The sequence below is a fragment of the Alexandromys fortis genome, unplaced genomic scaffold (genome assembly GCF_014885135.2).
Source record: "Alexandromys fortis isolate MF-2015 unplaced genomic scaffold, M_Fortis_MF-2015_v1.1 scaffold_48, whole genome shotgun sequence".
NCBI lineage: Eukaryota > Metazoa > Chordata > Mammalia > Rodentia > Cricetidae > Alexandromys > Alexandromys fortis.
Genome location: NW_026067947.1, coordinates 7,398,886 through 7,422,364, shown reverse-complemented (window position 1 = coordinate 7,422,364; position 23,479 = coordinate 7,398,886). Strand labels below are relative to the sequence as shown.

General features: G+C 37.2%; 1 protein-coding gene across 4 annotated transcripts in view; it reads right to left on the bottom strand.

Moving 5' to 3' along the window:
• The window catches only part of Chl1 (cell adhesion molecule L1 like), a 215,049-nt gene that overhangs the window by 159,328 nt on the left and 32,242 nt on the right, over nt 1–23,479 (bottom strand). The window contains exon 2 of one of the 4 annotated variants that reach the window (XM_050149355.1): nt 2,099–2,158. The exons of the other annotated variants lie outside the window; for them this stretch is intronic. The gene's annotated coding sequence lies outside the window, so the exon portion shown is untranslated. The remainder of the gene's footprint in view (nt 1–2,098; nt 2,159–23,479) is intronic. 4 annotated transcript variants of the gene reach the window in all.

Below are 23,479 nucleotides of genomic sequence, written 5' to 3'. Positions count from 1 at the left end.
TGCTAATGTGTGGGTACATGCTAATGTGTGTGTGTGTGTGTGTGTGTGTATGTGTGTGTATTCTAGGACCATGATCCCACAAAGCTTTTCTGGAAGCAAAAATAAATAATTTCTCAAACATTACAATGAAAACTGCAAAAAGAAACTGACCTTATAGAAATATAAATGATTTGATCAATCATCAAGAAGACAAAAAAAGAAATATAATTAAACAAAACAGAGGGAGGGGTGGACAGTAATGAGTGAGCAGTAGTGTAATTTACAGATTTATATTCATTTTCATGATACCAACAGGTAAAGTTATTAAGTATATACCATTCTGACTCAAAGACAACTGGGCTTCCGATGGCAGAGTGAGGCATTTCCTTTTTGTTGCTGTTTATTTGCTAATATACTGGGTTGGTTGATATTTTTTATTTGGGTGTTTGTACTGTTTTACTGGGATATTTATTGTTTTTCCGAACCCAGGGCACTGCACATTCTGGGCCTGTATTTTAGCACTGGATTATGTGCCCCATCCCATGGGTATAACATTTGATCCTTTAATTTCTGAGAAGACTTACCTAGGTTTCTCACAAACTGGAAACTTATTAGAGTAAACTCATAAAATGGGTTTAATAGAAAAAAATACCCCTTATGAATTCTATCATGAAAAGATCGAATTCCCAGAGGACTTCCCTCAGAATATTAAAATAGAGTACACTTGGTTTATGATCTAATAGTCATGCAGATTAACTGGACTTAAGGCATCTGTTCAGAGAAGTTCCAAACAGAAGACGCAAATACACAGAGGACAAAACCACTGCACTGAGAGACAAAGAGGCCAAGCTATTCTCAAAGCACACACAGAGCATCCTCAAACGTTTATTACTGGAACAGCCCTGACTTCATTTCTGGTTTCTACAGGTTACCAGAAGCTAAACAATGTTAACAGTAACTCCAAGTCAAGGTGTCATGTCTGTCTTCACGTTCTATTTATTAATCCTCATTTATAATTTATAGAGGAAAAAGTTTTGCACATATCAAATAATACTTGAAGTTTTCAGGTATAATATTCTGTCATTTGTAAAACTGGGTTCTTAAAGTGTGAGAAAGCACTGTATATTATTAAGAATGAATCTTTCAAATCGCATTGTGTTGAATACCAAAAATGACACAAATTGTTAACCTTTTTTTTTTCTGAATGGAACACAATACTACAGACCAGGCATAGCATTGATACATATGATTACAGTCAGATTTATGATATATATATATGTACATTCTATAACATTTATGCATATTTATATATACAATGTAATTGCATCCCATATGGTTTACATACATGTAAGTACAACTCTTTTTCCAGTAATAAGAATTAGGAAATATAGATTTAAACTCAGAGAGTTTCCTTGGAGGAACACCACTGTGAGTGTCTAGCCCTTCAAAACAGACTTGCTGACTTACAAATTCTTAGAGACTGAATCCTAGAATTGCAACAATTTGATTTCAGAATTCAACTGAAGAATCAAGTCAGATTTCACAATAATCCAAATTCCAAGAACAGTTCAAACTCCCTCCAGACCACAAAATGGCAAGCTCTCTTTGACCCCAGAAAATAAAAGTTTTTTTTTTTTCTAGGTAAACATCAAACCTCCTAAGAAGTTAACCTTCACAGAACTCAGGAGCCAAATTCATTTTTCCATTAAAAATGGCATTTCGAGAAATGTGGTCAAGATGTCATTTTCAAATATGTCAAAAGGTCAGCCAACAAGAAAAATAAATTCAAGGGAAGAGACTTTCCCTTTTAAAAATTATAAGACAAGCATTTTAATATAACACTCACACATACATGTATGCACAGCCACACATACAGGCATGCATGCACATATATACACACTGACAAATGTACACACACATACATACATAAACACATACACATATATCCACACTATTATGCATCTAGTTTATATATGCTCTTAAGACTAGAAAATATTCAATTTTCATGATAGTTTCTTATCTTTTGTTACTTTCCCTGGCTATACTTGTACATTGTTTAATGTGATAATTAAACATAGTATAAATGCATAAAGAGACTGATCAAGGCAAATACTCTTACCAGTAAATTTAGTTCCACTACAATCTACCTGGGGTTTCACGACAGGATCATTCTCATAACCTAGGGATAACCCAAAAGTTGTAGATTTAGAGCTCTGGAGAAACTTTTAAATTAATTTTTATCTTTATCAAACATGTATTAATTTATCTTCTTCCACTTGGTGTCAAAAACAAACCAATGTGTAAATATCTGGTAGCATTACTCTGTTGCTCAGAATGCTGGACATTTCTATCTCAGAACATCAGAAGTCAAAAGGGTAGACATGCAGAAACATTCATGTAATTGCACTTCACAGAAGAAGCTTTATTGATGTGTCTGCTCTCACAGATTCAGGTATTTTGGAACAGACCACAATTTGTCAGAGTTCATCCCTGGCAGTCCTCCACAAACTGTTCTGCGTAATAGCCACTTGCTTTGCTTTGATGTGATGACTAATGTATCAAAATAAAATGATACCACTAAAACAAGGCGATTTCTATTAAAAATCACTCCAAAAGCAGACCTCCATCAATTACAGAGTCAACATGGCCTTCAATTCAAGAGGCCATTTCCCATGTACAGGGGTTCATGCCAAGCTCCTATCTTTTAACAAATCAACATAAGAAATGATGTATGCATATCAATCATTATACAAAAACCTTTTAATTGTTAATTCCTGGATCATCTGAAGCTTGGCACTCAGACTCTATGGGAGTATCCATAAGCTTGTTTTCTGATTCAGACCCATGAACACATCTCTGATGGGCTTAGCTTTTCTTTCATGCACCAAACAGTAAACAAAAGTCAAGGAGATTTTATATGTCGTTGTTCGCATTTAATAAGCATCATTCATATGGGCTTAATCTCATCTGGTAATCCTAACACAATCCAACAGAAATTACTAATTAAGGAGATTATAACTTCTTTGGCACTAAAGAAAAGTAAAGACTTTTAATATATTAACATATATAACATATATATGATATATATGCAAATAACCTTCTTCTATTTTAAGCATTAACAGGCAATCACTTTGGCCTTGATCCAAAAGCTGTTGCCAAGAAGTTCTAAACAGATTGTGATGACTCCAGAGACCCTCACACCAGTAAACTGGAAAGAAAAATTCCATGGTAGCAAGCAAAAGAAACTCCCTACTACTGTGCAAATGACCAAGTGACACACTGTGCAGACTGTGCCCTTTACACTTTTGTTTTGTAACGTCCTTTCAATCTCATTAGTCCTGTTTCTGAGGCCATTCTTTTTCATTTGATTACAACAAATAGAATTGCTTATGGGCAAAAACAATGCACAAAACAGCACTTTATCGTGGCTTCCATCCAGTGGGTGAGTGGTACACACCACTCCAGCACACTGAGGTTCATTGGTTTCTGGAGGCAAACTGAAGATTTTTACCTAACTAGAGAAATACACAGACTAAACCCATTCTGTGCTGTACAGTATCCAAAGGGTTACAAAAATCTTTCAGTGGGAATGAAAGAAAACACAGGACTTGCACAAATTGAGTGAGGCTCTCTGATCCACCTATTCCCTATCTAAGGCGGAAGTTAGTTAAAAAATGTAATATTCAATACATTTTTATTACTCAAGTGATAAGGATGCCATACATTCAATGTTTCACACAGTTGAGTCCCACTTCTGCTGTTCAAATTTTAAGTCTTGGTTGGACAACCCCTCAAAACCTATTCATGCCATGCAAACAACATAACATGGGTCCCAACAAGTGCAAACTTCTCACCACTGTGAACACTCATGACAATCGAGAGCAGATTCTGTGCTGAATCACTGACATTCTTACTTGGGTTTTTGAAGAGCTGGTTGGCATCAAGTAGGGAGGCGGTTGTTGCTGACCAGACTTATTTGTATGCTCACAGAGGCTGCCTAGGCCTGCTGAGTTTTCATCTGCTTCATTCAACTTTGGTTGAGAAAGCATCCTCATTAATCATGGACTTCAATTCTTGACTAATCTAATCTCTCCCCCTGTGCCTTTCTCTGTCTTACCCACTGCCTCCCCCTACCCCTTGTGTGTGTGTGTGTGTGTGTTTGAGCTATTTGTTTTCCTTTAGTTCTTTTATGATTCAAATTCCATGATCTCCTAAAAGGAGAGTATAGACAGTCCTTTAGACTGTAAATAATATGAAAACATGTTCATACACATTTGCTTATTTTTATATTACTTAAGTAAAATGATTTCCCTTTTTATTTTTTCTCCTTCTGATAGATGCTAGGAATGGTAAAAATTCTCTCTCTTTCTCCGTTTCTCTCGATGTCTCTCTTTCTGTCTCTGTCTCTCTCTCTCTCTGTGTGTATTTGTGTATATTTGTGTATAGCTATTAGATGTATAGGGTCCGATAGTGTTATGATACATGCACATACACACATGTAGATGATACCAGTATAGTCTAATAAAAATACCTTTCCAATTTTGCTGTTATTTTACTGAATATGTGATCTTTTACATTAATTTACTCTAGAAATATTTACCCTGTCTCTCACTAGTGCTTCTACTTGGTAATAATGTCTTATTTTTTAATCTCTAAACATAAAAGTAGTTTTATTTCCAACATCCATAAAATTCTATATCTAGAGATGCAAATAATTATAAACACCAAATTTAAAAGTAAAACTGACAGCAATACTGAAAACTGAATAATCTAAAAATATAAGAACAAGTAGATATTTGTTTACTTCTTTGAATAATAAAACACTATAAAAGAAAAAATTCTATAACACAGGTATAAACTATCTAGTTAAGCTTTGATCAACTGAGGAAAAATACAAAAAAGAAAAAGAGAAATTAAGTTGGAGAGGGAAACAGAACATTTTTAGAACAAAAGGAGTAAGTAGATAAGTTAGGTCATTTTGGAAAAAAACATATCTATCTACAGGAAACATGAGACAAAGATCTGAATTAGTTCATCTCTGGCCCAGACAACCTCATGCTAGGAGCATCTTGCAGATGTGAGGCTAAACATAGTATTTTTCACACAATGAAGTAAGCAACCCCATGAGGTTATCATGTGCTCAGCAAGATAAAAAGCGATTTCTTTTTTGGTGTGTGTGCTGAAGGAAAACTTGGCTGCCTAAGAAATCCTTAGAGATCTGTCACTTTTCAACATGACGTCTTCCTAAAAATATTTTCAAGGTGAGTTTATCCTCAGTGACTGTTACAGCAAAACACAAAGAAACGGCAATCCTATCCTTGACAAAGTAAAGGAGGGGGCAATAGCTATTCCTGATAGGCTCTAATCCAAGCTCTCAACAAAATGGCATGGCTTGATGATTGCTTCAATCTTAGTGTCACCGTATGGCTAAATACAGCCTGGTTGAATCCATAACTGAACGCATGCAAGCTACACATATAATTGATGGTGAGTGACACTTTGCAGTGCCTTAACTAGACAAGGCCAGGTGTGAATGTCTTATGCTCACAGAGCAGGACGGAGCACATTTCAATAGGATCTATTGAGAGAGGCAGAGAACAAAAGAAACAATAAAAGGGCTGAAATTATAGCCAAGGTGAATATTCTGATGGTGTGAACTTAAACTAATGGTATAGACTTTCAGAATTACAACTATCTCATTGGCAAAGAGGAACCATAGAAACACCCTTGAATAGGGTTTAAAGAGTTCAGCTTACATTTTAAAAGGTGTAACAGAGCACACATCTACAAGGTGCTCAATGAACTGAAAGGACTACAGTAGCAGCACTTTCTAAAGCCCTGCATCATACCAAGACAGGTCATCATGTCAGCATCCCTAGTTTCCTCAATAATAAGCTCCTGTATTCAGATTCAACCAACAAGCGGAAACCACATGGTAGCCCAGATGACAGTATATAAACCTTGAGAACTCCTGCATAAATCACGTGCCTGAACAGACTCATGCAATTATTCACCAAGGAGAGAAAGGGTTTTCTGTTTGTTGTTTGTTTGTTTGGCTTTTTAGTGTAAGCATGTTTATGAGTTCCTTAGGACCAGGGAGAAAGAATTACCTCAGTAAGTTTTGATGCTGTGGTTCCTAAGTTCAGAGGTTATTATACTGTCAGATATTCATTTCTTTACACATGTATAGCAAATGAAAATGCCTAGCCTAAATGTGTGTTTGTAATGAGTAATATCTCTTTTTTCCTTTTCCCATAAAAATCTGCTTAATATCAATTGGTCCATAATGCCGTAGATGTTCTTGTGATTTAAAAAACAATCATAGAAAGAGCTGACACATCTCAGCTTTAGTCAATATTAGGTCGATAAACTTAAGAAGTTAGGATAGAAACATCTCTTTTTCTATCATCAGTTGACATTAACCTGGCAGGGATGAACTCTTCTATACTCAAGCTGTGTGTCAGTTGTTCAATATATGTTCGTTGAGTGACTATATACTTTCAAAGTGAAAGAATACATGATGTACCCAATAAGCCCTGAAATATGAGTTAATAATGAATAAAAATGAGTATGCAGCAGAAACTTGTTGATAAGCTTTAAAAAAAAGTGCAGAACAAAATACAAACCAAAAAAATGAGCTCAACAATAAATGTTTGTTGTGAAAGTATTTATTTGATCAACTTTGTATGAACAATATGAAGATGCTAATTGTTTCTCTGAAAAATGCTGCCTGAAATAGGACTCAAATAAATATGTCCTAGTTCTCATTGTTACATATATAACACATACTTTTCTTAGTTTTATTTCTATTGCTGTGATAAAGCACACACACCTGCAGAGGACCTAGGTCTGTCCCATGCAGGTTCCCTAACTTTTGGTCCAGAGTACATATGTTCCCAGAAACTTGGGTCAGCTATCTCTGATCCATGAAGAAGGTTAACTGAATGAATTTTATGGGGGGCTGTGTTTGTTTGCTTGCTTTTGTTTTGTTTTGATTTTCTGTATGTATGCTTGGTTTTGCCCCAAACCGTATGAAAATGTTGTTATTTATTAATGGAAGTGAAGTTGGCAAAGAAGAGCAATTAAACTATTCAAGTGATAGGGAGTTTGGCAACTTATGGACCTTTCACTGATAAATCTACAGGGGACTGTAAAGACATTAGAAATTTTACTATAGAAAGGCAAATATACAGAAACAAACAAGTACTATGTCAAAAGGTAGAACTGGTGAATAAAATTTTGCTTGCACAGTCTGAGGTTTTTGGAACTTAGAAGAGAGTTCAACCTTCAAAAACAAAACTGGAAACAAGATCACATAGACTAGAATTCTACTTTTATTACTATAACAGGCTACAGGAACAAATAGGGCACAGAGACATTGATATATGCTCTTCCCCAGTGCATTCATAATATATTCAAAACAATAACTCTGTATATTTATTTCATCTCTACCTCTTGGAAATATTTAAAGGAAGCAAAGCAATCTTCTCAAACCCATGACTATCCCAATAGACATTATCCTGGAAGGTCCTGAACGAGACAATGTGATCAGTAATTCTTAAGTATGTAAGGGTTTTACCCAACTGGAGTGTTGTCACAGGTTGTTTGTTTGTTCCAGAAGCTCAGATGCAAAATAATCACACAGAAACTATATTATTTAAATCACTGCTTGGCCATTCATTTAAGCGTATTGCTAGCTAGCTCTTATATCTTTGGTTAACCCATTTCTATTAATCTGTATATTGCCATGTGGCTGTGGCTTACTGGCAAGGTTCTCCTGGTGGCTACATGGCTTCTCTTTACTCTACCTACTCTTTCTATGATGTGGGAATAGTTTCTTATTAATAAAGAAACTGCCTTGGCCCATTTTATTGGATAGAAAATTAGGTAGGCGGAGTATACAGAAGAGAATTCTGGGAGAAAGAAGGTTAGAGGAGGAGTCGCCATGATGCTCCCGCTCCAGACAGACGCAGGTTAAGATCCTCCCTGAGGATGAGACCCTGTGGATTTCTTCCATTCCAATTTGGTATGATAGACCACGTCCTCCTGAAAGGTTGCTGTGAACACCCTCAAAAAATTACTTCACTCAACTGCCAACTGAGATGATCCTGGCACACAGGTTATACCATAAAATACCTAATTAACGATGCCCCTATTCAGCAGGAAGCAGTTTGGATAGAAAAAACTACGCCCATGTTCCCAAATATTGTTTACAAATGTTCTTTTACATTTAAAGGGGATATGATATAGATATGAATAATTTGCATTGGTATGGATTTTAAGGTCAATTTTGTTATATGTATATGTATTTTTGAACTTGATTAAGGTATTGTGATTATGTAGTTCATTTAAAAATGTAATGTATAATTAGGAAACATAGATTGTTAATGGATAATAGTTAAGCTTGTAGTCATGTTAGTTAGATTTTCTAGATCTATATAGATATCTTTCAGTTAGATAGGCATTCTTCATATCTTTCAAAGACTGCAGAATATGGCATTTTAAATGTTTTAATAACTTAGGACTTTTCATGACAATGAGACACATCTGCTCCTGGCAGCACCAATCTACTTCAAGAGGAAGATGGGCATTGAAGAGGATCCTTATGGAGTTTGATAGTCATTTGGGCAAGAAACTGTTCTTGCCTGGACTGTTGCATAAACTGGACACAGAGAACCTGCAGAGAGAGGACTGCTGAACTTGCCTAAAGGTGAGATGGTCTTTCGGGGTTCCTGATTCATGAAAGAGTCTGCGAGACATTCTGCAGGACACAGCAGAAAATGACTGAACTGTCTTTGAAATTTCCTGCTTCATGGAAATGTCTCTGGATACCATGGGCCTGAAGGCCGAAGATGGATGCCCCAACGGTACAGAGGAACTTTGGGTGACTGTCCAGGCAGCGAGATGTCTCTGTCATTTCTAGAGTTTTCTTATTTCTTGTTTGATAGGTAATATTATATCCTTCTGGAGTCTTTGATGGAGTTGAAGAATGGTTAGTTATAGTTTTCCTTAGTTATGGTGAGAGATAAAATAGATATAAATATTGTAACTGTAATTCTTACTTGATAACTGTTTTGTTATATGTAATTTTACTGTTAAAGTTAAAGCCTTTCTTTTTTGTTTAAACAGAAAAAGGGGAAATGATGTGGGAATAGTTTCTTATTAATAAAGAAACTGCCTTGGCCCATTTTATTGGATAGAAAATTAGGTAGGCGGAGTATACAGAAGAGAATTCTGGGAGAAAGAAGGTTAGAGGAGGAGTCGCCATGATGCTCCCGCTCCAGACAGACGCAGGTTAAGATCCTCTCTGGTAAGCCAGCTCGTGGGCTACACAGAATATTAGAAATGGGTTAGAACAATATGTAAGAGCTAGCCAATAAGAAACTGGACCTAGCCGGGCCAGGCAGTGTTTGAAAGAATACAGTTTCCGTGTAATTATTTCAGGCATAACCTAGCCATGCGGGCGGCGGGGTGCTGGGGACGCAGCCCCGCCATCCCTATTTCAACATTTCTATATATATATTTCTTCCATCCTGGCTATATTATGTTAAGCCATTGGCCGAAAACAGCTTCTTTATTAATGAATAAAAGGAACAGATATACAGAAGGACTTCCCACACCACTCGAGCATGCAATGCACAATCAGTAAATGAACTCCATCACTATTTGTGTCACTTTGGAAATTGCCTCACTCTTCTCTTTCTCTTGAATCATTTATGGGCATGGCAAAGCTCCTGAGAAAAGCAAGAGCTCACCATTGTGAAGCACCACTGCTTTAGAGTAGAGTAAGAGACTGCAGGCTTCGATGAAACATTCAGATTTCTTACTGAACCCTTGATGGACTTGCAAAACTCTTGATGACAACCCTCAATCATGTTGTAGAGTCAAACCAAATAATTTCCAAGACTGATGCAGATATTTGTGCTTATCAAAATCAGGTAACATCAAAGTCCTTTTCCCAGAGGACACAATCCTTCTGGTTTTCCAGTTTCCTGTTGACTACCATGAAAGAACAAAATATCCCATTTCAGCAAACTCAGGATTAGCTTTGAAAAGATTCATCTTTTCTAAAATGAAAGCAAAACTATAAAGGGAAATTACTGTCTTAGTTACCGTTCTGTTGCTGTGAAAAGACAGTATGACCCAGGCAACCCCCATAAAAAAATATTTAATTGAGACCTTGTTTACTGTTTCAGAGGTTTAGTCTATTTTCATCTTGGCTGAGAGCTTGGTTACATCAAGGCAGGCACTGAAGGCAGGTGAATGCTTCATCCTGATCCATAGGTGGAAGGAGAGAGGGAGACTCTGGGCCTGATATGGGATTTTGGATGGGCTTTTTCAATGGCCTTCCTGAGTGACACACTTCCTGCAACAAGGTCACACCTTCTAGTCCTTCTAATTCTTTCAAATAGTGTCACCCCCTGGTCAAATACATGAGCAAATGGGGGCCATTCTTATTCAAACCACCACAATTATTGTCAAAAAATTACATTTGTTAGGAAAGAAGCTAGAAAATGCATCAGGCTCTTTTAGCTGATCCTTCTTCTCCCAGAAAAGATTTAGTCTAAGGAAGAAGAGATTGGGGTTGTGAGGCATTGCCTCAGTACAGATGACAATGGGGTGGCATTATCTGACCTTTAGGCACTTCCTGTTGGGTGTGCCTATTTTGAGTCTCCCATAGCCTACTTCTCCTACCTTCCCCCAAGAAGTTCAAGTCCCCACCTCTTTCCTCATCATCACCTCCCCCATATGCATGCATTTGGGTCTCTCATTATCACTAATATTCACACATTTGTTTTCCCCCCCTAGTGTCTCTTTATTTATAGATGTTAAAAGGTCACCAGAGGAATAACAGTGAATTTGGAATATCCCTACCTCCTCCTGAAATCTAGTGTCAGAAGTAGTCTATCTTCTCATAACTACTAAAGATAGCATAAAATCAAAGGAAATTGTGTTAGAAATGGTTTTGAAAGAATCATGCAAAATATTAACATTTCAAGTTAAAAATAAATCAAAAAGCTAACCCTGTAGGTCTTAACCTGGACCTCATTCTGATTTGACATTATTTTGTGAGTCAACTGGAGACCACTTCCCCCGTTGTAAAATGGCTATTAAAAAACATGCCCTGGCAGTTCTAAAACTAATTTATGTAGAAGCATTGTTTTATATGCACAATTCTAAAATGTATGATATTAATCTCTAATGTCATCTCTTAGCTAAGCCTGGTCAAACCACATGGTTTGGGGACAGTTAAGTGTTAGCCTGTATTTGTTTCTTTTTTTTTTGTCATCATATTTTTTATTACTTTATAAATAATACCAATCAAAATTTCCACTTCCTCCCCTCCTCCCACTTTTCTTCTGCTCCTCCCACACTCTCTCCCCACCCTGCTCCAGTCCTAAGAGAGGGAAATCCAAGTCCCTCCCCCCTACATCCAAGCTTAGGAAGATATGCATCCAAATAGAATAGGATCGCAAAAAGCCAGTACATGCAGTAGAGAAAAATCCCGGTGCCATTATCATTGGCTTCTCAGTCTACCCCAATTGTCAGCCACATTCAGAGTCCAGTTTGATCCCTTGTTCATTCAGGCACAATGTCTCAGTGGGTGGAACAACCCCTTGTGGTCCTGACTTCCTTGCTTATAATCTCCCTTCTTCTGCTCTTCAACTAGACCTTGGGAGCTTAGTCCAGTGCTCTGATGTGGGTCTCGGTCTCTATCTCCATCTGTAATGGGATAAAGGTTCTATAGTGATATTTAAGTTAGTCATCTGTCTGACTATGGGACAAAGCCAGTTCAGGCACCCTCTCCTCAATGGAAAAATGGATAAAGAAAATGTGGCACATCTATACATTAGAGTACTACTCAGTGGTAAAAAAAACAATGGCATCTTGAATTTTGCATGCAAATGGATGGAAGTAGAAAACACTATCCTGCGTGAGATAACCTAGACCTAAAAATATGAATATGATATGTACTCACTCATTAGTGGATTCTAACCATAAACAAAGAACATTGAACCTATAGTTCGTGATCCTAGAGAAGATAGATAAGTAATAAGGTGAACCCAAAGAAAAACATATATAGATCCTCCTGGAAATTGGAAGCAGACAAGATCACCAGGCAAAAGTTGGGAGCATGGTGGTGGAGGGTGAGGGGAAAGGGAAAAGAAGAGAGAGTGGGGAAAAAGGGAGGGTTGGGGTAAGCTTGGGGGAGTGGGAAGGTTGAGATGGAGGAAGGACAGATATGGGAACAGGGAAGGAGATATCTTAATTGAGGGAGTAATTTTGGGATTGGCATAGGGCTTGGCTCTGGAGGGGTTTTTAGGAGTCCACGGGGATGACCCCAGCTAGGACCCTGGGCAGTGGAGGAGAGGGTGTCTGAATCAGCCTGTATTGTAACAAGATACACAGGGCTTCTTCTCTTCCAGGAGCCATTTTATTAACCAACTTCGACCTCACTGTGGCATAAGGTAGGTTTGTCTTTGTATAAGTTCCCTATTTTAAAATGGAAAATAATAATAATAACAATAAAAAAGACAAGGCATAAAAGAGATACCTATTGCTTAAAGTTCCAGACTCATTTCTCTGGTAGAATTGTGAAAGGTAGTATCAATGTTTCGCATGCTCTTTTAAGATAGACTATTGTTCTTTCTGACTGTAGGCTTTGCGACAAATATTTTCAATCATGATTAAATAAATGAATGACAGCTCATTAAAAATGTACATATGAAATGCATATGAAGATTTCTTGGAAGCCTGGCAGTTACATTTTGGTATGCAAAGGAAGTATCATGGCTGTTATGAAGACTTTCTGCCCCTGAGGCATTGACTGTACAAGGGGCTCCTTGTTTATTCATTCAAATATGTGTTATTGAGTACTGTGCCTGGCATGATAGTCAAGGCACACCCCGAAATGTGAGGATCTGTGTCTTCAAAATAGGCACTTTTCTAAAGAAATCCTGATCTCAAGATAATAGTCCCCATTTCCTGTTAGAGTCCCTGCACCTGCTACCGTGATGTGAATAGTTGTTGCACAAAAGCCTTTAGAGCTCTGGCTACTCTCTCCACAATCCTTGCACAATGGTTTGCAGATCTGAGAATACAGGGGTGTCTATGAGTTCCCCAAAGAAAGCCAAGGACTACATTCTCTATTCTCCTTTGAGATATGACTGTTTCAGAACTCCCTGTCTGCCCACCAAACCATCTCGAAACTTACTTGGCTTTAAGTCTTGGTAATTCCTTAAGATCTTCACCCCAATGAACCCCAGAGCACAGTGAACAATTCTTTTTATGGCTCACTATCCCATCAATGAAAAAAAATCACTTTTTATACAGAAAGCCATTTGGAAAGGACTTGGAGATAGCAACTGCTTAAAGAATTTAAATGTGGAACGTTTGTTCGTTTATGAAAGTAGTGAATATTCACCACACGGATTTGACAAAATAAACAGTTATGTGCAATATATGTACAGATGCATAATTATATTTACATGTTTAAACAATAAAATGAAAATTGTCAAAGGTGTTGACTAGTCGCATTATTGTAGTATTCTAAGATATGTCTATTTTTTTAATTTTTGTAAATACCCTCATAGTGTATTTTCAGATATACAGTCATTAAGTGGGACTACAAGATGTACATTTGTACAATCATAAATCAAAAAGGTCAGTGGAATCCTCACTATAGACAGATCACAAAGCAGTCAACACATAAGTCTTTACAGTAAACAAGGTTCCCAATCTTGATTGTGAGACTCTCAGAATATTACAGCCTTACAGCATAGAAAAAAGTAAGGTTGATCTATCTTAAAAGTCCTAAAGTCTTTGGCTTTAAGTGTGTTCAATTGCCTTTTCAGCATTCTTATTTGAAACATACCTCTACAGGAAAAGAATACTGTCTCTAGGTAGGCAGTCTTCACAGTGAATTGTTGAATTTCCCCACCTTTATCTGTCATTAGACTAGTGAAGAATGTGGGGGGAGGGGCTTACCCTTGCCCAGAGTCCTGCCATGTCTCCTTTTCTCTACTTCATTTTATACTCCCTCACTACCTGTCACTATGAAAGGTCTGCCTTTGTTTTTAAATGTTCATATGCTTGAGTACATGTGTACATCGAAAACTAAGTTTAGATAAAATATTGATACATGTTCAAACACCGAAGTAAAAGGATACTTACTAACATCTTTGAAGTTTAGTTAAAACCTGGACATATGTTCAAGGTTTTTTAAATACCAATTTAAATATTTTCAAATACCAATTTAAAATATGTTTACTAACTAGAATTGAAAATAGAAATTCTGGAAATAACTTAAATATTCAACAATAGCACAACTATTAAGTATTTCAAATGCATTTTCAAAGAAAATTGAATCCCAAAAGAAACATAATGATACTAAAAATGATCTAAAATACAAAAATTCAATGTAAAATGCAAACTAAATTTTTCAGAGAATTCTGTGCACATGAATTTACACAGGAAATACCACTGGATGAAAATGTACCAACTGGCAAGCATTACTCCTATGGAGGAAGCAGATAAGGGGAAATATACAGAATTTTTAAAACTCATTCTTCATAGCCATGAATTATTTTTATATAAAACTAAATGTTAAGAAATAAAAACATCGCTTCCTGACCACTGATTCTTTGTTTAGGTAGTAATGACAACATTTATGGAACTAAAAAGAAAGCAATAGCCTTCTAGTTTGAGAGTTGGAGCTGTGTTTGGCAATCAAGAGGTGCTGCTCGAAATTGCACAATAACAGGGAAGAGTGAAGAGGGTCTGAGGGCTGTGAGAGGCTGTTGAGGAGGTCTATGGAGGCAGAAGAGATCATAAAGAGAGATGAGGCTGATAAGGTGGACTGTAATGATGGTGAACAGAGACCTGGGTGTCAAGCTTAAGTAATTATCCTTCATCTTCTCAAAGAAGACCATTGTAGGCTTTAGTAGAAAATGCCAAGATCAGATTTGTATGTCAGGGAGATAACTCTAGTTTGACAACTTTATAGGCTCAGAATCAATTAAAGTTTCGATGACATTGGGAGTCCTGATTCATTAAGAATGAAAGTAAAACGCCTGAGGTGATAGCTGAATTGGTCAAATGCTTGTCTAGCAAGTCTGAGGACCTGAGTTCAGTATCCCTGAACTCCTCTTTACAGAGCTTGGCATGGTGGTCTACAATTGCAATCTCAGAGCTGGGGAGTGAGAAACAGGCAGAAAACCTCTAGGCTCACTGCCAACCTGATTTCCCAGGCATGTTCCAGACCAATGAGAGAATGCATCTCAAAGAATTGTGGATGGTATTTAAGAAATGACATTCAGGTTGTATTCAGATCTCCACATACATATTTACACATAGGCACACATAAATACATGGTCCTTTGGGCATGCAGACACACACACACACACACACACATACACAAACACACACACACACAGAGAGAGAGAGAGAGAGAGAGAGAGAGAGAGAGAGAGAGAGAGAGAGAGAGAGAATGAAGAACAAAAAAGAGAAAAGAAAGCACCCCACCTTATTGGGGATAGCTTAAGTTCAACTGTTACCTTATGGGAAGAACAAGTTTCCTGATTCCTTTCAGAAAAAAAAAAATTCTTTAACTGGAGGAAAGCTGAGAGCCAGAAAAATTTTCTAGACAATCATGAAAACGTAAGTGATCCAAAAAGCACCCATTCTGGCATTTAGTAGCCACATATCTTTGGATCTGTCACAACCTCTCTCACCTGGTTCTCATTTCTAATTTTTATTTGGAACGAACAAGCACCTCCCAACTTTACTTCCCAATGCCAGCCTAAAAAGACAAACTGTGTAATTCTAACATAAGGACAATTATTATGCACATACCCAACAGCCCATGGAAACTGGTGGTAAGAAACAGCTCAAGGGCAAACACCTAACTTAGAAAACTGTGAAACTAAGTAGCTAATCAGCAATGCATGAGTAACTCAAATACTTTAACATATGTCTAAAACTGCTGTGAAGAGATATATTGAGGCATCCAAAGTGAAGCAGACTGTAACTACTGATATTATCTAAATGGTACCACTTTTTATTGTATAATTTAGTATAATAAAATGTTTATTAATATTATTACATACCATGTATATAAATTCAATTATAACTCTCCAAATGTTTCAGTGGACATCTCCCCAAATCATAATACTTTAGTACAAAGACCTAAGAAATTGATAGAATTGCAGTTCATTAGTATGATATTTGTTCAATATACAAGAGGCCCTAGAGTTTATTGACAAAACAACAGAAAAATTAAAATGGAGATCTCCACTGGAAAGCACATAGCAGAATGATGTGCAAAAAGAGTTTGCCACTCAAAACCTGCAGCCTAGAATTTTGCAGCAAGTTGCTGATGTAGAGAGAAGGAATGCTAACCCCAGCATCTCTTCTCTGTGTGTGCTCAGTGCCACACACACACACACACACACACACACACACACACACACACACAGTATTAAAGAGATGGATATATCAATGCTAAGCCTACGTATGTCAGTCAGCAGCTGTCATTCTTCTACTTGGCTTTTTCTCCTCCTGCCTAATCTTGATCAACACATTAGTCAGAAATGTAAGGGAACAAGGAAATTTTAGCACAAAAGTACAAACTTCATTAGGGATACTATCAAAAATATTCACTAAAAGGTTATATTTGGATGTGAACATTGAGAGTATAGTTGAAAAATTTAACACATTTAGAGTGAGTTCCATTTGAATGACAAAATCTACACATCTATTTCCATGTGAATATTTCAATTGGCATAAATTTCTTTAGATATTGAAGTTGACATTTAATAGGAACTAGATCTATATTTAATTCAAACCCAATCTGCAGAATTTGAAACAAATTTCACCCACGAACTGGGATAGCTAGCTTTTCAGTAGCAAAGGTGACATTCTTCATAGTGGTATTAATGCTAAAGAGAGGAAAGAAAAGATAAAAAAGGGCTCCTTAATTGTGTAAACTAAATCCCTAAGGAAGTTTTAAATTTTTACAATAAATGTCAGAGAAGTGATTAGATGTTTATATTCTCCCCCGCCCAGTGTTGGTATATGTGTTTTATAAATGTATGGTGTATATATGTGGGATATAATTATGTAGTATAAGTGTGATATGTGGACACATGTGTTAGTAGGACCACTAAAAAAAGGCTAGAGGAGATGCCAGGAGTCCTCCTCAGTTCCTCTCTGCTGTAGACTGATGTGGGATGTCCTTCCGTGTATGTGTTGCATTTATTGGTTAAAGAATATAGAAGCTTCATGGGCCTACGAGAGGGCAGAACAGAGCTATGCGGGGGGGGGGGGGGGAACTAAACTGTGTCTATAATTTATTAGGATAATTTTAAAATGTGGAAATAGGAATTCAGAAGACTGAATTAACTCTTTAAATACACATATAAGATATGGCAAGCTATAGGGGTCAAATAAACAATCTAAGTCCTGTGATTTCAATTCAAAAACTGTAAACCAAATTTCTGTTCTCTTTAAGGAAAAGGCTTTGTATTTTATGAAGGTGGTCCACTTACAATGGCACGAAACACTCTTAGTCTTTACCAAGAAGACTTTTTTTTATTTTTTAAATCCTCAACTGGTCGTTTGTTACAAAGAAGCATGCAGGCTGTGGAGCCACAGCTTTTTTGTCTGGGATGATGTCAATTATGAGCCTTGACTTTCATCTATTCCTGTTTAATGTGAACGACACAAAAGCCAGAGTGCAGCCACTTCCTTAGACTCTCCACATAATCCAGGCATCATATAAGCGCTCAAAAGGCTTCTTATTTTCTCTTTCGTACATCTTCACTGCTCAGAACTGATTACACAAGGGGCCCTTTGATGGTGCAGAAATGAGCTCTTTCTGAGTTTCTGGACACAAAGTGTTGAAGAGGGCCCTTGCAGGGACAGTTGTCACTCTGCATACATGCTAAGTACCCACTTGGCACAGTTTTTTTTTTTTATTGGACTTTCATAACAAGCACAAACTCACAGGAAGGACGAGGAAGAAGGAGAAGAGAAACAATCCCCTCCCCCACAAAAAAAAAAAAAAACCCAAACTGTGTTTTTTTTTTCTTTCAAAAGACTGTAATGGGAGGAAAGAATGTTTGTCTCATGAAGTAGAGTCTGAGATTTAGGACGAGAATATGGGACAAGAGTAGGTGAATGATTTTTTTTAAGTTAAGATTTTAGTATGCTGAATACATTATTTATATACAACTTAATATTAAAGATTTAGTTTAAACTCAAATATAGTAATTAACATCATTATCACCTAAATCATACAAGATGATAAAGTTTACTGTGATCCCATTCAGAATGATATTATTAAAACCCCATTGCCAGTGGGCTTTTTACCATCCCGTAGAGAGGATAAAGTATAGTGGCTGAGTGCTAGCCTAACTATCTAGAAAATTCCAGGAAAAAAAAATCTTTTAATCTTTCTAAATCTACAAATACCCACCTTGTCTTGACTAAGATTGAATCTAAGAGTTAAATTTGTTGTAGTGTTTTGGAGATAAGATGGCAATGAGATATCAATCGCAAATGGACCTGGTTCTAGGTCTCCTTCTTCAGAAGCTCAAGTTCTTGTGGTTGGAGAAGTATAAAATTTCCTAGCTATTCCTTACACTGATTCATCTAATCCATGCCTGCTGTGAGTACAACTGAGTTTGCTTCATTATCTCAGCCAAAGCTTGCAGCAACACAGAGGAATGGGAGAAACAGGCTGGCCAGAGAACCTTTTGTCAGCGACATTTTCTCTTGCCGTGTTTTTACACATCGATGCTCAAAATTAATGAAGTTTCAGAAGGGCATAACAATTAGAAAAAAAAATTATGAAAGACTTAGAATAAATTGTATTGGTCATAAAGCATGTTGGCAGAAATTATAATTAATAAGAAGTGAAATGTAACACCACCTTCGCGTAGAAAGCAGGATCCCCTTGGAAATAACACATGGGGCTAATGCAAAAATCAATGTTCACCATGCTGGTTGCCTGCAAAATTACACAATTAATCCTGTGTAAACTAACCTATCAGCGATGCACACTACAGGGTTGCTGACGACTGCTAGACAGCACGGTGTATTAAAGAGCAAGAACTTTAATGAGATCCCATGAGACTCTCAAGATTTAAATCACTTTTTTTCTTCCTAAAAGGATATTTTTATTTTATTTAATGGACACTGCTCTCCATATCTTATATAGACATTGTCAAATCCACTATTAAATCAATCACCAGGAACAGGAAGACAGTCTGAACTGAGACTACAATATGCTATTGAGCTTCTTTCAATGGGTGAGACAGCTTAGAGATCCATACAAGATGCCACCTTGTCCTCATCATAGAGGCATAATCTATTGCCATCCTGTATTACTGGGCGCTCAGAGGCTAATGAGCCATTGGAAAATTGCTTCCTTCACATGCTACATATCACCAAGATATACACTCCTGTGTGTACTTGATGTTTGATAGTCTGTTTTATTCCATGGAAAAAAATAAACACAAATAAACTAACCTCATAGGTACAGTCATTTAAATCTCTTTTCTCCCACTACCAGGGCATACATACTTGCAAATTTGAGCACAGATAAATGTATTTCCATCCTTGTGCGAGTATCTCCCTGAATGCTTAACCATCTAAGCAGAAAACTGTGCACACACAGGTTCAGTATAAAATATAATTTTTCACTGATTGGGAGATGTCTTTAAGGCAGTTTCTTCAACATTTAGATTGACTATCATCCCATCTAAAACCATGTCACCTGGATAGAGACTAAATGACTCTTCGAATACTCCCCTGTGTTTTCATTGCACAGCTAATTGAATTGAAATTGCCCTGAGATGCAAAACATATTATTGTTAAAAGTATGCATTCCAACAGCACCATTACATTTGTTCTTAACTTCCTCGGTCTAGGAACAGATCAACTGCAAGAAGGCATTGCTTTCCTGTGTTAAAAAAAAACTACATCACAACAAATAAATTGGTGGATAGATGGATGGATTGGGTGGATGGACGGACAGACAGACAGTTGGGTGGATAGATAGCGTGAGAATTAATGTCAGTCAGAGCAGAGAGTAAAGGAAAGTGCAGTGGCCATCATCTCATAGGCTCCCCTGACAGGCACTGACTGTTTTCCTAGCTTTGCTGAAACTCTGGGAAGTGCACACACAGCAGAAGGCAGACACGGTAACAAAACAGCTACTAGGCCAGATGCTGAAAGCAAATGGAGTCTAGGGTTTAAAGGAACAAAGAAAATGCAAGGGAGAGTTGATAATGGGGAAATCTACAGGAAGGAAAACAGATAAAGAAACACAAATGGCATGAATGTGCTGGTTATAAAGGGAGGCTTGCTTCTGTCATGCATCAGCATGAAAAGAGAGCCAATGGTCCCCATATGCTACCACCCTCAGGGCGCAGCCATTTCTGGTCACTTTTTCATTTCCATCCCATGTCTTTTGAAAGCATTCCACACACACACATGCAACATGGACTGTCTATGAGAACAAGGTGAATCTTTCAGTTGAGATTTTTATATGACAAAACCAGCAGAAAGTCTTAGAAAAACAGCAATATATTTTGCCTGTGTGTTTGTTTATGCCTATCTATTTATTTCAGCAGGAAGGCACTGAACCTGCTGACACAATGCTATAAGCTGGCTCTAAACATTCAGAACCTCATCCAGCTTCTACACAGGTACAACACTCTTCTTGACTTCAGCTTCAGGTCTACCTTCAGCAAATAACCATTCTCTGCCTTCTGTGTGTTTTCTCATAGGACTTTTCTATTGAAAAGATTTTAAAAATAGTAAAGAAAACAGAGAAGAGGAAAAATGACTTATAAATCCCTTCCATTGTTTGAATAGACAACTTAGATTGCATTTATTAACGCAAAAATAAGATGAGTATTAGATGGAGAGGAAGTGGATAACAGAGGACATGACTATCAGTCATTCTCCCTTCAAACTTTGGTAATGTTTAAACCTGCTATGATTATACACAGTGTAAACATTAATTTTACCTAGAAAGACTCTCAGTAAAATTATTTACCTGAAATAATATGCATGAATTAACCTGCCATGTATTTTAACTTTTGGCAAATTTTTTCCCCTGTTCCCTACAAGGAAATATTTTGACAAAGTCTAATACGCACTTCTCACACTGTTTTCAAAATGTTCCTATGTGAAATCTCTTCAGTCTATTACTGAACTGCCTGTTAGCATTGGATAAAGATGACATACTCCAGAGAGGAACAGGAAAGGGAACATCTAAAAGCCCTAAAGCTAGAGAGACAGTTCAGTAGGGAAACTGCCTGCTACACAAGCATGAGAAATTGAATCTTAGTCCCTAGCACCCATGACAGGTCCAGGAGGGAATTTAGAATCCTGGTGCAGGAGTCACAGAGACTGTAGAGTCCTATGGGCTAGTCACTGGCTAGCCCATATGCTTGACCCAATGAGTTCTGGGTTCAGTGAGAGATTCTGTCTCAAAGAATAGGGTAGAGATCAAAGAGAAAGATACCAGTTTCAACACTTGACCTACACATACCCATGTGCACACTTGCTCGCACTCACACACAGGGAAAAACTGTACTTTTTTCTATAGAGCAAATCTATTTTCTCTAAAAAGACATTGATGGGTTTTCAACTAAAAAGACAGCCGAAACACAGTAGTTTCTTTTACCTCAAAATTCCCTATTTTGAATTTAGATATTTAGTGTAACAGAAGCATTGCTTAGTTGTGTGTGTGTGTGTGTGTGTGTGAGAGAGAGAGAGAGAGAGAGAGAGAGAGAGAGATACTCTGTGTGAATATTTAAATTGTGTTCTGCTTGAATTGTGTTTCATATTTATTTCATAAGCTATTTCCTAGCTTGAAGATGCAACCCAATAATTAATTGAGGCTTGTTAAATAGCCCTCTAATTTATATTCAGTTTTAAGCTTCAAACATGTAAATTTGGTATAGAACTCTAGAGACCAAGACAATGATGGCCTGTACAATTCCCACCACAGCATTTGCCCTTCACTCTTTAATCGCCTGCCTGCTGTAGCAGCCTACATGTTCTCTGAGGGCAGGGAATGTTTCACGTTGTTCATTATTGGCCCAGAGCTTAGCAGAAATCTTTGTACTTATGCCGCGGTCAGTAAATCTACACTGAATGACCTTTTGAGATTTTGAAGTAGTCATTTGAACTTGTCTTTCCCACTGAGTTCTTCAAGTTTTCCAACTAAAAGACTTTGAAACTGTATGTAGATCTAATAATAACAAAATTTTCAGCAAACACAAATGTAGCAAATGTTAGTCACTGTTCTAACAGCTTTAAAAATAGTCCATGTATGAACTGGGGCAGTGTTCTAAGATTAATCCTATTTTTTATACCTTTTACAATAATAATAGTCATGGTAAAAACTGACCATACTATGAATAGGAAACTGTTCTCAAAAGACATGGTAAAACCACCTACACAAGTTATTTTAGCTTTATAAGTCAATATTTAAAGCAAGTTGGTCTTGTAATATGTGCTTTTAGTGCAAGTATGTGCCCCAGTAACATTTTACTTAGGTAACAGTGTTTGAGATGAGATAGTGAAAATGGCAACCACAGCCCTTTCACCTGAGTGAGTCTTCACTACATATACATGACATGCTGAAGAGGGTTTGAAGAGTGATATGGTTGAATGAAATAATGACTACCAAAATGTTCATTTTAATTTCCAGTTTTTGGGGACATGTTATACACGTCGGTGTAACTTTAAAACCAGAAGCAATAGCCGGGCGATGGTGGCGCATGCCTTTAATCCCAGTACTAGGGAGGCAGAGGCAGGTGGATCTCTGTGAGTTCGAGACCAGCCTGGTCTACAAAGCTAGTGCCAGGACAGGCTCCAAAGCCACAGAGAAACCTTGTCTCAAAAAACAAAACAAAACAAAAAAAAAAAAAAAAAAAAACAACGAGAAGCAATGACTGCGTAATCTTAAAAATAAAGATACTGACTCTGAACATGTGAATAGGTCCAATGTAATCTTAAGTTTCTTTCCAGAAGAACAAGACTATGACAAGCTGATTTAGGGACAGAGTAGAGATGTAGAAAAACATTAAACAATGAAGGAAGATGCCACAGCCAATGCATCCAAGCAGCCTCTAGAAGCTAAACTGGAAACAGAAAAAATCTCCACAGAGTGGGAAGAGTAACCTTGACCCTACAGACACCTTGACATTTGGTCATCTCACCTCTAAAATGGTAAGAGAAGAAATTATTTAGTTTTTAAGACACCCAATTTGTAGCAATTAGTTACTCCAACAACAGAAATTAATACAAGTCACTTAATAAAGTTGTGTACATAGCAAATGGCCAAAGGACACCTAAGGTCATGCTCAACTTCCTTAGCGATCAGGGAAATGCAAATCAAGACAACTTTAAGATACCATCTTACACCTGTCAGAATGGCTAAAATCAAAAACACCAATGATAGCCTTTGCTAGAGAGG